The following is an 11,847-nucleotide window of genomic DNA, read 5'->3' as shown; positions in this document are numbered from 1 at the left end:
GAGCCTAAATCCCACAGACTGGACTTATGTCATGATTTTGGTTGGTTCTTTATCTAAAGGATAACAAGAATCTACCACAACATCAATTATTGTTGTTACAATTATTGTTGTTTTAAACAGGGTAATTCCTCTTTTGTACCATGGCAAATAAAAGGAAACCAGAAGATCTCATCTCATTATCTCTAGCCGCTTTATCCTGTTCTACAGGGTCGCAGGCAAGCTGGAGCCTATCCCAGCTGACTACGGGCGAAAGGTGGGGTACACCCTGGACAAGTCGCCAGGTCATCACAGGGCTGACACATAGACACAGACAACCATTCACACTCACATTCACACCTACGGTCAATTTAGAGTCACCAGTTAACCTAACCTGCATGTCTTTGGACTGTGGGGGAAACCGGAGCACCCGGAGGAAACCCACACGGACACAGGGAGAACATGCAAACTCCACACAGAAAGGCCCTCGCCGGCCACGGGGCTCGAACCCAGGACCTTCTTGCTGTGAGGCGACAGCGCTAACCACTACACCACCGTGCCACCGAAAATCTGTTAATGCTGTGCAATTATATAATTACTGAACATCAGAACTGAAGACCACTGATTTACATTCAGCGTAATCACATATAGCAGTTTTGAAAATAAAAATAATTTTAAAAACAAACAATATTTAAAAAAGCGATGGGTCTGGCAGGTCATCACAGAACACATTGCTGTTTATATGAGAGTAGTCCAAGCTTTAAATACTCCTCCTGCAGCATACAGTGTGTCTGATTAGCTTTTGTACACTTTTCTGGCAACAAGTTTCAGAATCTATTGTGTGAAGCATTTTATATTGATTTGTGGTGTGTAAACAAGATCATTTTGCATGTTTACTAACATGTTACAGGAAAAGGTCTGTGGTTGGTCATATGCCATATCAGTTAAACAGCCTCTTTGTGTAAAAGTAGGCAGTTTTTGGCTGTATTTATCGACAAAACTCTCTACAGATCTGGGTTGCGAGGCTATTAAAAGAGTGATTAGTATCAGTCTTTACACACATGGAAGCTCAGTCTTAAAGATGGGTCATAAATACATCTTAGTGAATTAGGACAGTGGTTCTCAACCTCTTCTACTTTAAGGCCCACCTATTCATACTTGTAATGAGTCGGGGCCCATTAAAAAAGATCCCCAATTATTATGGCTCATCTATTCTATTAGAATCTAATAATCTACTGGAAAGTGTATTAATGGGATGCACCATCACTCCCTGTTACATATGGGAGCCCAGGAATTAAATAAATGCAATAATAACAAACTGTTTGTAATTGTAGGTATTGTAGTTAAAACTGTATAGCTGTGCCAGAAGCCAAACCATGCATGCAGGGCATTCTCACTCAAAAGGGATAAATGATCCAAAAGTGGAGTCTGGTCCATTAACACAAGAACTTATTGCCACGTTTGTGTACAATAAACAAGCAGGTTATTAAAACCAAGAAGTACACTCAAAAGAAGTGGATATAGAAACCACTCAGTGGGATAGATCCTTACGCATTAACAAAGAAGGGTTTTTCCTACAAGTTGGAAAATTATCCATCCATTGAGTTCCCCGATATCTCAAACTACCTGATGCTGCAGACATCGTTCTACATGGACACACAAATGAAAACGTGGAAGAGCATGAAGGCTTTTTATATGAACTTTTTATATGTGGCTGGGTTAAAGATCTGCAGATCAGGACACCACAAGATAAATCCTGTATCGTTTTTGCCCGGATAAGTAGGCATTTTTGGGCTTTTTGTATGCTTCTTTGCAATGGTTGCTAGGATGCTAGAAGTTTTAGTATTGAGTGTAAACAAACCACAGCTGCTTGATTCTCAATCCTACCTGCTCTTCTCTCCAGCTAAATCATTCACAAAGATCTACAGAAACCCCTTTAAACACCTGAATATTACACGTATTATATATGCGTTAGTTTACAATATAGCAACCACAATCAAACAGTAAACAAAAACACATCTGAGGACTAGGGTGTCATGGTGGTGTAGTGGTTAGCACTGTTGCCTCACAGCAAGAAAGTTCAGGTTTAAGCCCAGTGGCCGACGGGGGCCTTTCTGTGTGGAGTTTGCATGTTCTCCCCGTGTCTGTGTGGGTTTCCTCCGGGTGCTCCGGTTTCCCTCACAGTCCAAAGACATGCAGGTTAGGCTAATTGGTGGCTGTTGACATATTCTACTTTAGTTAGCTAATTTTATTGTAGTTGGCTTAGCTAACTACATAGTTAATAAATAAATAACTGGCCCCATTCACTGCTAAAGTAATTACTTGAAACAAATTATTATTATAGTATTAAGACATTTAATTTTAAATCACACTTGGATGACCCATGTGTAGTAATATAAAAAGTATTTTTGTTCATAAAGTAGGAAAGAAAAAATTAAATTAATGATTTGTGGTAATTAAAAACAAGATATTTAAAGAATATTTGGAATATTCAATCATAAAATAAATTGATTTCAAAAGATAGAGCAAAGAAAAACTCAGTCAGCATGAAATAACCTGGAAAATGAATGCGGGTCATTTTTGACCCATGTTGTGCATTAGAAGGGGTGTGCATATGTTTTGCATCAAAGGGTTAAGCATCTCCTGAACTTCAAAACATCATGAAATAATGGAAAATAGTGAGAAAATTGATTTATGAATCCAAATATAATAAATCAGAGGAATTTACAAACTTTTCACAAAGTGATCACTGCAAACTTTAATGTTTTTCAATTCGGCTCCCTTCCATCACAGTGAAAGGTTCAAGAGCCACCTTTCTCATCATCTTTTGGTAAAATCCTTTGCTCTTTCACTCTTTATCACTTCACAGGGAACCTGGAAGAAACTTTTATCAGTTTCACAGTTTGTGTGATTCAAGCAGCCCAAAACAATGCAAGCGTAGGGCATTTTAACAACTAGCAAGGCACCCCAGTGATTAAAAAATATAGATATATTTGGTGACCTTAGCTGACCACCACTTCATGTCTTGCATATCTAATGAGGCGTATGTGATGTCGGATGCAACCCATCAATTGTACCCTACTAAAAATTAGCTTCAACTTGAAATAAAAATTCCAGCCCACTAGATGATGCTTCGCAGCCCACTAATGGGCCGCGGCCCAGTGGTTGAGAAACACTGAATTAGGATACTCAAGGCAAAACATGGCGTGACCTAAAATGAGCATACACACTAATAGGCTTACCTGGACCCTTTGGATCACTGCCTACACTCATTCTAGACTAATGAAGGGCCATGTCATTGAACAAGAAGCTGATTTCAAAGGAATTTATTTGGCCCTGAGAGAAAGACTATACTATTGCAAGAACAGCTCCATGCATCAACATTATTTCTAACTTTAACTGCCATGAAGCAATTCATAAAGGTGGAAGACCATTAGATTTAGATTGCGCTTGAATGATGAACAGCAAAATGGTGGAATGAGGTACCAGTGAAACACATTTCAGTAAATCTTAATCAAATTTGGGAAAGTGATATATCAAATCCTTTTTCCTCTGGTTGATGTTAAAGACCCTCAAGCGTATGGAAGTACTAATCTGTATATGATTACTTTTTTTTTTAAATATTACAAAATGAACATTAAAGGATTCTGAACTTCCAGAAATAGAGTTAGATAGGCAGGTGCTGGAGGTAGTGTTGAATGTAGATATTGTACTTCGGAAGCACAACTCCATCTAGTGGCAATAGAAGACAGATTATTATGTGCATCAACGGAACAGTATAATCTCCATTTAATGTACCCAGTGTTCGAGTTGTAAAATTAAACCGGGGGGGGGGGGGGATGGTGAAATTTTTAGTCGCATGTCGACCCATTGGTCGGTCCATTGGTGGGAAACTGGTTTGCTTTTAGGAGGGTTTGCACACAACGTAGGTCTGTGGACCTTGTTCATTTACCAGACATACAGTAGTTTGTGCTGATAAAGTGTGTAGTACACACTGTGTACCCTTTTTATTGTTGTAAAAAACAGAATACATTGGTATTTTAATGTAAAACATGCACAGTGTGGATGTCATGTGTCATATTTAGTCAGTCTCCTGGCTGACATACCTACCACATTCTCCATATTAGGGTGAAATGCAGATGACAAATTTGAAGTGTAACTTCATAGTCAGGGTGGCACGGTGGTGTAGTGGTTAGCACTGTCGCCTCACAGCAAGAAGGTCCGGGTTCGAGCCCCGTGGCCGGCGAGGGCCTTTCTGTGTGGAGTTTGCATGTTGTCCGCGTGGGTTTCCTCCAGGTGCTCCGGTTTCCCCCACAGTCCAAAGACATGCAGGTTAGGTTAACTGGCGACTCTAAATTGACTGTAGGTGTGAATGGTTGTCTGTGTCTATGTGTCAGCCCTGTGATGACCTGGCGACTTGTCCAGGGTGTACCCCGCCTTTCGCCCGTAGCCAGCTGGGATAGGCTCCAGCTTGCCTGTGACCCTGTAGGACAGGATAAAGCGGCTAGAGATAATGAGATGAGATGAGACTTCATAGTCATGGTAGGCTCCTTTTAAATCGTTTGGTAAATAATTTATTAAAACCTCAGCAGGCAATGTAAATGAACAACTGAATCTTTTCATATCAAGTCAATAGAATTTTTATTCAAAGCTGAACATTGGGAACATTGAGTTAAATACAGAGGTAGGTAGGGAACCAATAAGCTAAAACAAGCAACAGTAAATTGTAAATCAGCCTTACATGTTGTGACCGGCTCTCTAATGAGGCAATGAAGCCTTCAAAACTGCTAGTGTCATTTATTTTAGCCTTCCTGTCTTGAATAACACTTTGTTGCCTGAAGAATAACAAACGAATGTCCAGGCTGATTAAATTAATGGCCTTATACAAGAAATCAAAGCTAACATGAACCTGAGTAAGCTATCGATAGCTGGCTAGACTCCAAACTAACATTCATTATGATAGCTGTGTTGTTATCCGCCGCCCACAAATTAGGCTACATATCGGTAACTTTACAGCATGATAGTGGGCTCACAGAAAGTGTGACTGATATTCGTAACTCTTGACTTACCTCCTGAAATGTTTTTTCTTGCGATCTTAAATCCGAACTTGCTTAGGTCTTGCTGTCCACTCCGCTTGGCCATGATGCTGCAGTCCACTGCTGTCACTGACGCCGAATGAAATAAAAAATAACGGAACCCCAACTGAATGTCACCTCCTCAAACGCTTCGCTTGCGCGTGCCCTCTCTCATGGTAGCTTATTGTATGCTCAGTTTCAGCAAAGCTACGTGGAATGGCATTTCTAATTCCAATGTTAAATAGAAGTAATGTCCACATTTATTGATAAAATTGCTCAAGGGAAGGGAGGAGGGATGCCCGTTTCAGAGGGGGGATGATTTTGACCATTTTTTACTCCAGGGGGGAATCCCCCCTCAACTCAAGTACAGATTATAAACCTTAAACACAAACCAGACCTGGATAAACACCTGGTGAGTCACACTGCCTACAGATATTCTGTATACAGTGGCATAAGCTGTACAGTTGAGTCTTGAGATCAGAAATGTGTGTTTTGAGGTTGTGAATATACACTCACTGGCCACTTTAATAGGAACTTGTTGTTGATTCTAAGATTCCTGTTCTTGGCTGCAGGAGTGGAACCCAATGTGGTCTTCCGCTATTGCAGGCTGAGATGCTTTTCTGCTCACTACGGTTGTGAAGAGTTGGTGTGAGTTGAGTTACTATATCCTTCCTGGCGGCTCAAACCAATCTGGCTATGTTCCTCTGACCTCTCTTATTAACAAGGCGTTTGTTTCCACCCACAGAACTGTTGCTCACTCAACTCAGTGTTTTTTGTTTTTCGCACCATTCTGTGTAAACTCTACAGACTGTTGTGTGTGTGTGTGAAAACCCCAGGAGATCAGCAGTTTCTGAAATACTCAAACCAGTCCATCTGGCTCAAACCAACACCCATGTCACCAGTGTAAGTCACACTTTGAGATCACAATCTTTCCCATTCTAATGTTTGAAGACGTTTGAAGTAGTTGATTAGATACCTGCATAAAACAGCAGGTGTGTGGGTGTTCCTAATACAGTGGCCAGTGAATGTATACAGTAAACTCCAGTGTTGAAGAAATGCTCTAATTTCTCTATCTGGCTTCTTTTTTCTACAAGAAATACGTTATCATCTTTTATTTTCTATTCTGATCAAAATCTATTCTATTCTGGTTTATTGTCTCGCGATAAAACTATTTTCATGATGGTCTTTCTACTCTTTCTATAAGAAATGTTGTTATATTATTGCCAATAATACAACAGTTATTTCCAGTCCACTAATTTGATTGGTTGATTGGTGTTCCAAGAGTGCTGATATTTCACATAACAGCACTGGGATGTTTTACTGTGTGTATCACTCTGCTTGTCTGTGTCCGGCATGTAAAATTCCACTTCCTAGTTCAGAACAGTTACTATGGTAGTGTTCGCGACACCATCAGTGGGTATGACAAACGATACTTTCCAGGAATATAACTTTTGATTTAAACTATGAAAGCTTGTCAGATGCAGATGAAAAGGAAGTCGGGAGGCCAAGTTTACCGGAAGCACCTTTAATGTGAATGTACATGTCAGTGTGAGCCAGCGAGCCGACGTGCTGTAAAGTGAGTGTGGCTTCTTCAGGAACTATGTCTGCTAGCAGAACAAAAATAAACAGAACATTTGACCATACTATGTCCAAAATGTCACTTCAAAAAAATCAAAGCCCTTCCCATGCCATGTGACGCATAGGGCAGTGCCGATCTCCGTTGCCCTCGGCCTCTCGCCTATTACATAGCTAGGGTTACAGTGGGGGGCTAGTCCTCTGGTAACCGCGAGAGTTTGACTCCCCACTCACATCTGTATTGCGGCATGCCTTGCCAGACAGCAGGTGCCATTCTTATGATGGTCTTTGGTATGACCCAACCATGAGTAGAACTCACTATCTCCCAATCAAGAGGTGGTCATGCTAACCACTAGGCCAACTCGTGGTCAATATTAATTTCTTGTTTATAGAACTGTTGTATAAAAGTGATATCACACTCAAGCTTGCGTTGTACTGAATATCAGCATGGCTGTGATTAGCGACAACTGAATCTTAGCCAGGCTGATACTCAATATAACCGCATGCCCTCTTGTGTGATATTGCTTATTGATTCATTCTAAATAAACTCTATTTTATCCTTTAATGATTCTGTTCTAATTATAATTCTGTTCTTTTTTTGTTGTAGAAATGTAGAGCTCTTTTCCAAAATGCTATAAATGCATTTTGATTGTTTTCAGAAAAATGACATTTATTTACCCAGACCCATAAATTTTGCAAATATTTAATTTATCCTGTCATAATAGATAGTTGGTTCAGGCTGAACATTTTCAACAATAATTGACAAATCTAACAACAATGTTATTGATTATAAATCCAAAGCTTATTATATATTTTTTCAAAATGCTATAAATCCATTCATTTTTTTCTGTCTTTCTGTTTTTAAAAGAGAACATGCTGTAGATATATAATATCAGGAACTTTCATCATACAATTTATCTCATCTCATTCATCTCATTATCTCTAGCCGCTTTATCCTTCTACAGGGTCGCAGGCAAGCTGGAGCCTATCCCAGCTGACTACGGGCGAAAGGCGGGGTACACCCTGGACAAGTCGCCAGGTCATCACAGGGCCATACAATTTATAATAAAATCAAATAAATTATATAAACACTTAAATAACATTCATTCATTTATGTTTAATCTTATGTTTTAAGACTGTCCACCACAGAAAACAACTAAATAAATAACAAATGGCCAGTTAGTTCAATTCTTCAGAACCATCAAAAGTATTCACAACCACCATTTGCAAAAGTTATTTATGCTCAAGAAGCTACACAAGCAAACAAAACTCCTCGCTTCAGGGCGCCGCCATGTGGGATAGTGTAGAACGCTGACCGAACTCTGATTGGTCTAAAGGAAATGTCGCACTCAGACAAAAAACAGGTGTAGCGCCTATCTATGGAATCAATTTTGTGCCAAAATGTTCATACAATACTTTTGAAATATCAAACAAAAACGACAAATCAAAATACAAAAAAACCAAAAAAAGTAAATTTTTTTAGACTGGCAAACAAATTATTCGTGTAATTGTGCAAAATATCAGTCTATTACTCTTCAGAAACCTTTTATTTTTGTTCCGCGTCTTTCTCAGTTTTGTTTGACGTAATTTATTTTGGTTGCGATTCCAGCTTTCTCGTTTGCGCTCCCTGACTTTTTGCTTGCAGTTTTGGCACAAACTTCACGTGTGGGTGGGCTGTCCAGGAACGCATTCCCATTGGCTAACTTGTGTTTGACTGACAGCTACACTCAGCCATTCCCTACTCGGATTCTGGCGGACTGTTTGACGAGTGACTGATCCATTGACGGTAAACAAGGATCGAGTGGACTTCAGTGGCAACTATGATATTGAATTTACACTTTGTTGAATTAATTCAATATCATAGTCGCCACTGCAGTCCTTGTTTACCGTCAATGGATAGGTCACTCGTCAAACAGTCCGCCAGAATCCGAGTAGGGAATGGCTGAGCGTACAGTGGTGCTTGAAAGTTTGTGAACCCTTTAGAATTTTCTATATTTCTGCATAAATATGACCTAAAACATCATCAGATTTTCACACAAGTCCTAAAAGTAGATAAAGAGAACCCAGTTAAACAAATGAGACAAAAATATTAAACTTGGTCATTTATTTATTGAGGAAAATTATCCAATATTACATATCTGTGAGTGGCAAAAGTATGTGAACCTCTAGGATTAGTAGTTAATTTGAAGGTGAAATTAGAGTCAGCTGTTTTCAATCAATGGGATGACAATCAGGTGCGAGTGGGCACCCTGTTTTATTTAAAGAACAGGGATCTATCAAAGTCTGATCTTCACAACACATATTTGTGGAAGTGTATCATGCCACGAACAAAGGAGATTTCTGAGGACCTCAGAAAAAGCGTTGTTGATGCTCATCAGGCTGGAAAAGGTTACAAAACCATCTTTAAAGAGTTTGGACTCCACCAATCCACAGTCAAACAGATTGTGTACAAATAGAGGAAATTCAAGATCATTGTTACCCTCCCCAGGAGTGGTCGACCAACAAAGATCACTCCAAGAGCAAGGCATGTAATAGTCAGCAAGGTCACAAAGGACCCCAGGGTAACTTCTAAGCAACTGAAGGCCTCTCTCACATTGGCTAATGTTAATGTTCATGAATCCACCATCAGGAGAACACTGAACAACAATGGTGTGCATGGCAGGGTTGCAAGGAGAAAGGCACTGCTCTCCAAAAAGAACATTGCTGCTTGTCTGCAGTTTGCTAAAGATCACGTGGACAAGCCAGAAGGCTATTGGAAAAATGTTTTGTGGACGGATGAGACCAAAACAGAACTTTTTGGTTTAAATGAGAAGCGTTATGTTTGGAGAAAGGAAAACACTGCATTCCAGCATAAGAACCTTATCCCATCTGTGAAACATGGTGGTGGTAGTATCATGGTTTGGGCCTGTTTTGCTGCATCTGGGCCAGGACAGCTTGCCATCGTTGATGGAACGATGAATTCTGAATTATACCAGCGAATTCTAAAGGAAAATGTCAGGACATCTGTCCATGAACTGACTCTCAAGAGAAGGTGGGTCATGCAGCAAGACAACGACCCTAAGCACACAAGTCGTTCTACCAAAGAATGGTTAAAGAAGAATAAAGTTAATGTTTTGGAATGGCCAAGCCAAAGTTCTGACCTTAATCCAATTGAAATGCTGTGGAAGGACCTGAAGTGAGCAGTTCATGTGAGGAAACCCACCAACATCCCAGAGTTGAAGCTGTTCTGTACGGAGGAATGGGCTAAAATTCCTCCAAGCCGGTGTGCAGGACTGATCAACAGTTACCGGAAACATTTAGTTGCAGTTATTGCTGCACAAGGGGGTCACACCAGATACTGAAAGCAAAGGTTCACATACTTTTGCCACTCACAGATATGTAATATTGGATCCTTTTCCTCAATAAATAAATGACCAATTATAATATTTTTGTCTCATTTGTTTAACTGGGTTCTCTTTATCTACTTTTAGGACTTGTGTGAAAATCTGATGATGTTTTAGGTCATATTTATACAGAAATATAGAAAATTCTAAAGGGTTCACAAACTTTCAAGCACCACTGTAGCTGTCAGTCAAACACAAGTTAGCCAATGGGAATGCATTCCTGGACAGCCCACCCACACGTGAAGTTTGTGCCAAAACTGCAAGCAAAAAGTCAGGGAGCACAAACGAGAAAGCTGGAATCGCAACCAAAATAAATTGTCAAACAAAACTGAGAAAGACGCGGAACAAAAATAAAAGGTTTCTGAAGAGTAATAGACTGATATTTTGCACGATTACACGAATAATTTGTTTGCCAATCTAAAAAAATTGACTTTTTTTTGTTTTTTTTGTATTTTGATTTGTCGTTTTTGTTTGATATTTCAAAAGTATTGTATGAACATTTTGGCACAAAATTGATTCCATACCTATCGCGTTTTGGAGAGAAACTACAATTTGCAGCACATATAAACAAGGAAATATAGCGATTTGGCATGAAACATTAATGGAGCAGTGAATAGGCTCAGTACACAGCAGAATAGCGCGACGAACTCATTTTTTTTTTTTTAAATTTGGCATTTATCGCGTTTTGGAAAAGAGCTCTTCAAATGTTAGAATATATTATTTTCTATTCTTAACAACTAACTATAAAATGCAAATGCTAATAACAATGATGATGTAATGAATATGCAAATTGCTCCTCTGGCGTCATCTGGTGACTTCTAGCAACCTTTAGTGCACACACTACTTTCCCCTGAAAAGAGCTGTTACAACTCCAGAGATTAGTATACGCTCTATGTTGTTTTTTTTTTCCTTTAATTTGCCACCAAAATGTATAAAATGTACTTTTTGGACATGACACTTTATAAATAGCCTCTCTCTTATTTTACTCATCATCTCCGCGTTCAGTATTTCAAAATGCTATTAAAACCCGATTCCTTTTTCTATTTATTTCCCTTATTAGTTATATTTGCTTCAGTTTGTCTGAAAGGTGCACCACAGGCAAGACTAGGGTTGAATCCCAAATATTACCCAACACCCGATATACCTGCACTACACCTGGAATTAAATTAGCGTGCGTGCAGTGCACTTTAAGTCCACTAGATAGCGGTTTAGGCTTACCACTAGGCAAAGTAGTTAGCAAAACGTACGCTATGTAGCATCGTTACACAGACTGTTTGGTTGGTTTCTACATATGGTAGCACTGAAGTTGTTTAATTTTAGATAATGATGTTTTGTTCAAATATAGCGTCTTTATTTTTTAAAGTTATAATCCATACAGTTTCTAATGCTACATACTTGCTACCCTAACTAGCATACGTTTTGCTACTTTGCTAAGTGCTAATCCTAAATGGCTATATAGTCGACTTATAGTGGACTGCACGTAGACTGGTTTCATTCCAACTGTAGGGCAGGAATATAGGGCGTTAGGAGTGATTTGGTATTTAGCCCTAGTCTTGTTGTCTCATACCCTGCACGAATGTAAAATGGCGTTCGTGTACCTTATATGACATTTTCGATATTATACATGTTTTGCACTTCAGCAACCGAAATTAAATAATACACAGAATAAAATATTATAAGAATAATTTGAAATAAAGGAGCAATACTGATAGCACAGACCCGAGACGAAAGCTTTGTTCATGTGAACTGACGGCTGTGTCGCAGGCGGTCCCATGGTGTAATGGTTAGCACTCTGGACTTTGAATCCAGCGATCCGAGTTCAAATCTCGGTGGGACCT

General features: G+C 39.4%; 1 non-coding gene across 1 annotated transcript; it reads left to right on the top strand.

Annotated features, from left to right (window-relative positions):
- The first annotated feature begins 11,775 nt into the window (after positions 1-11,775).
- trnaq-uug (transfer RNA glutamine (anticodon UUG)) lies at positions 11,776-11,847 on the top strand. The gene has a single exon. It is a non-coding gene; the product is annotated as a tRNA-Gln (tRNA).

Source organism: Neoarius graeffei, chromosome 13, assembly GCF_027579695.1.
Source record: "Neoarius graeffei isolate fNeoGra1 chromosome 13, fNeoGra1.pri, whole genome shotgun sequence".
Taxonomy (NCBI): domain Eukaryota; kingdom Metazoa; phylum Chordata; class Actinopteri; order Siluriformes; family Ariidae; genus Neoarius; species Neoarius graeffei.
Note: the sequence above shows the minus strand (reverse complement) of the source record. Positions and strands in the feature narration are given on the sequence as shown.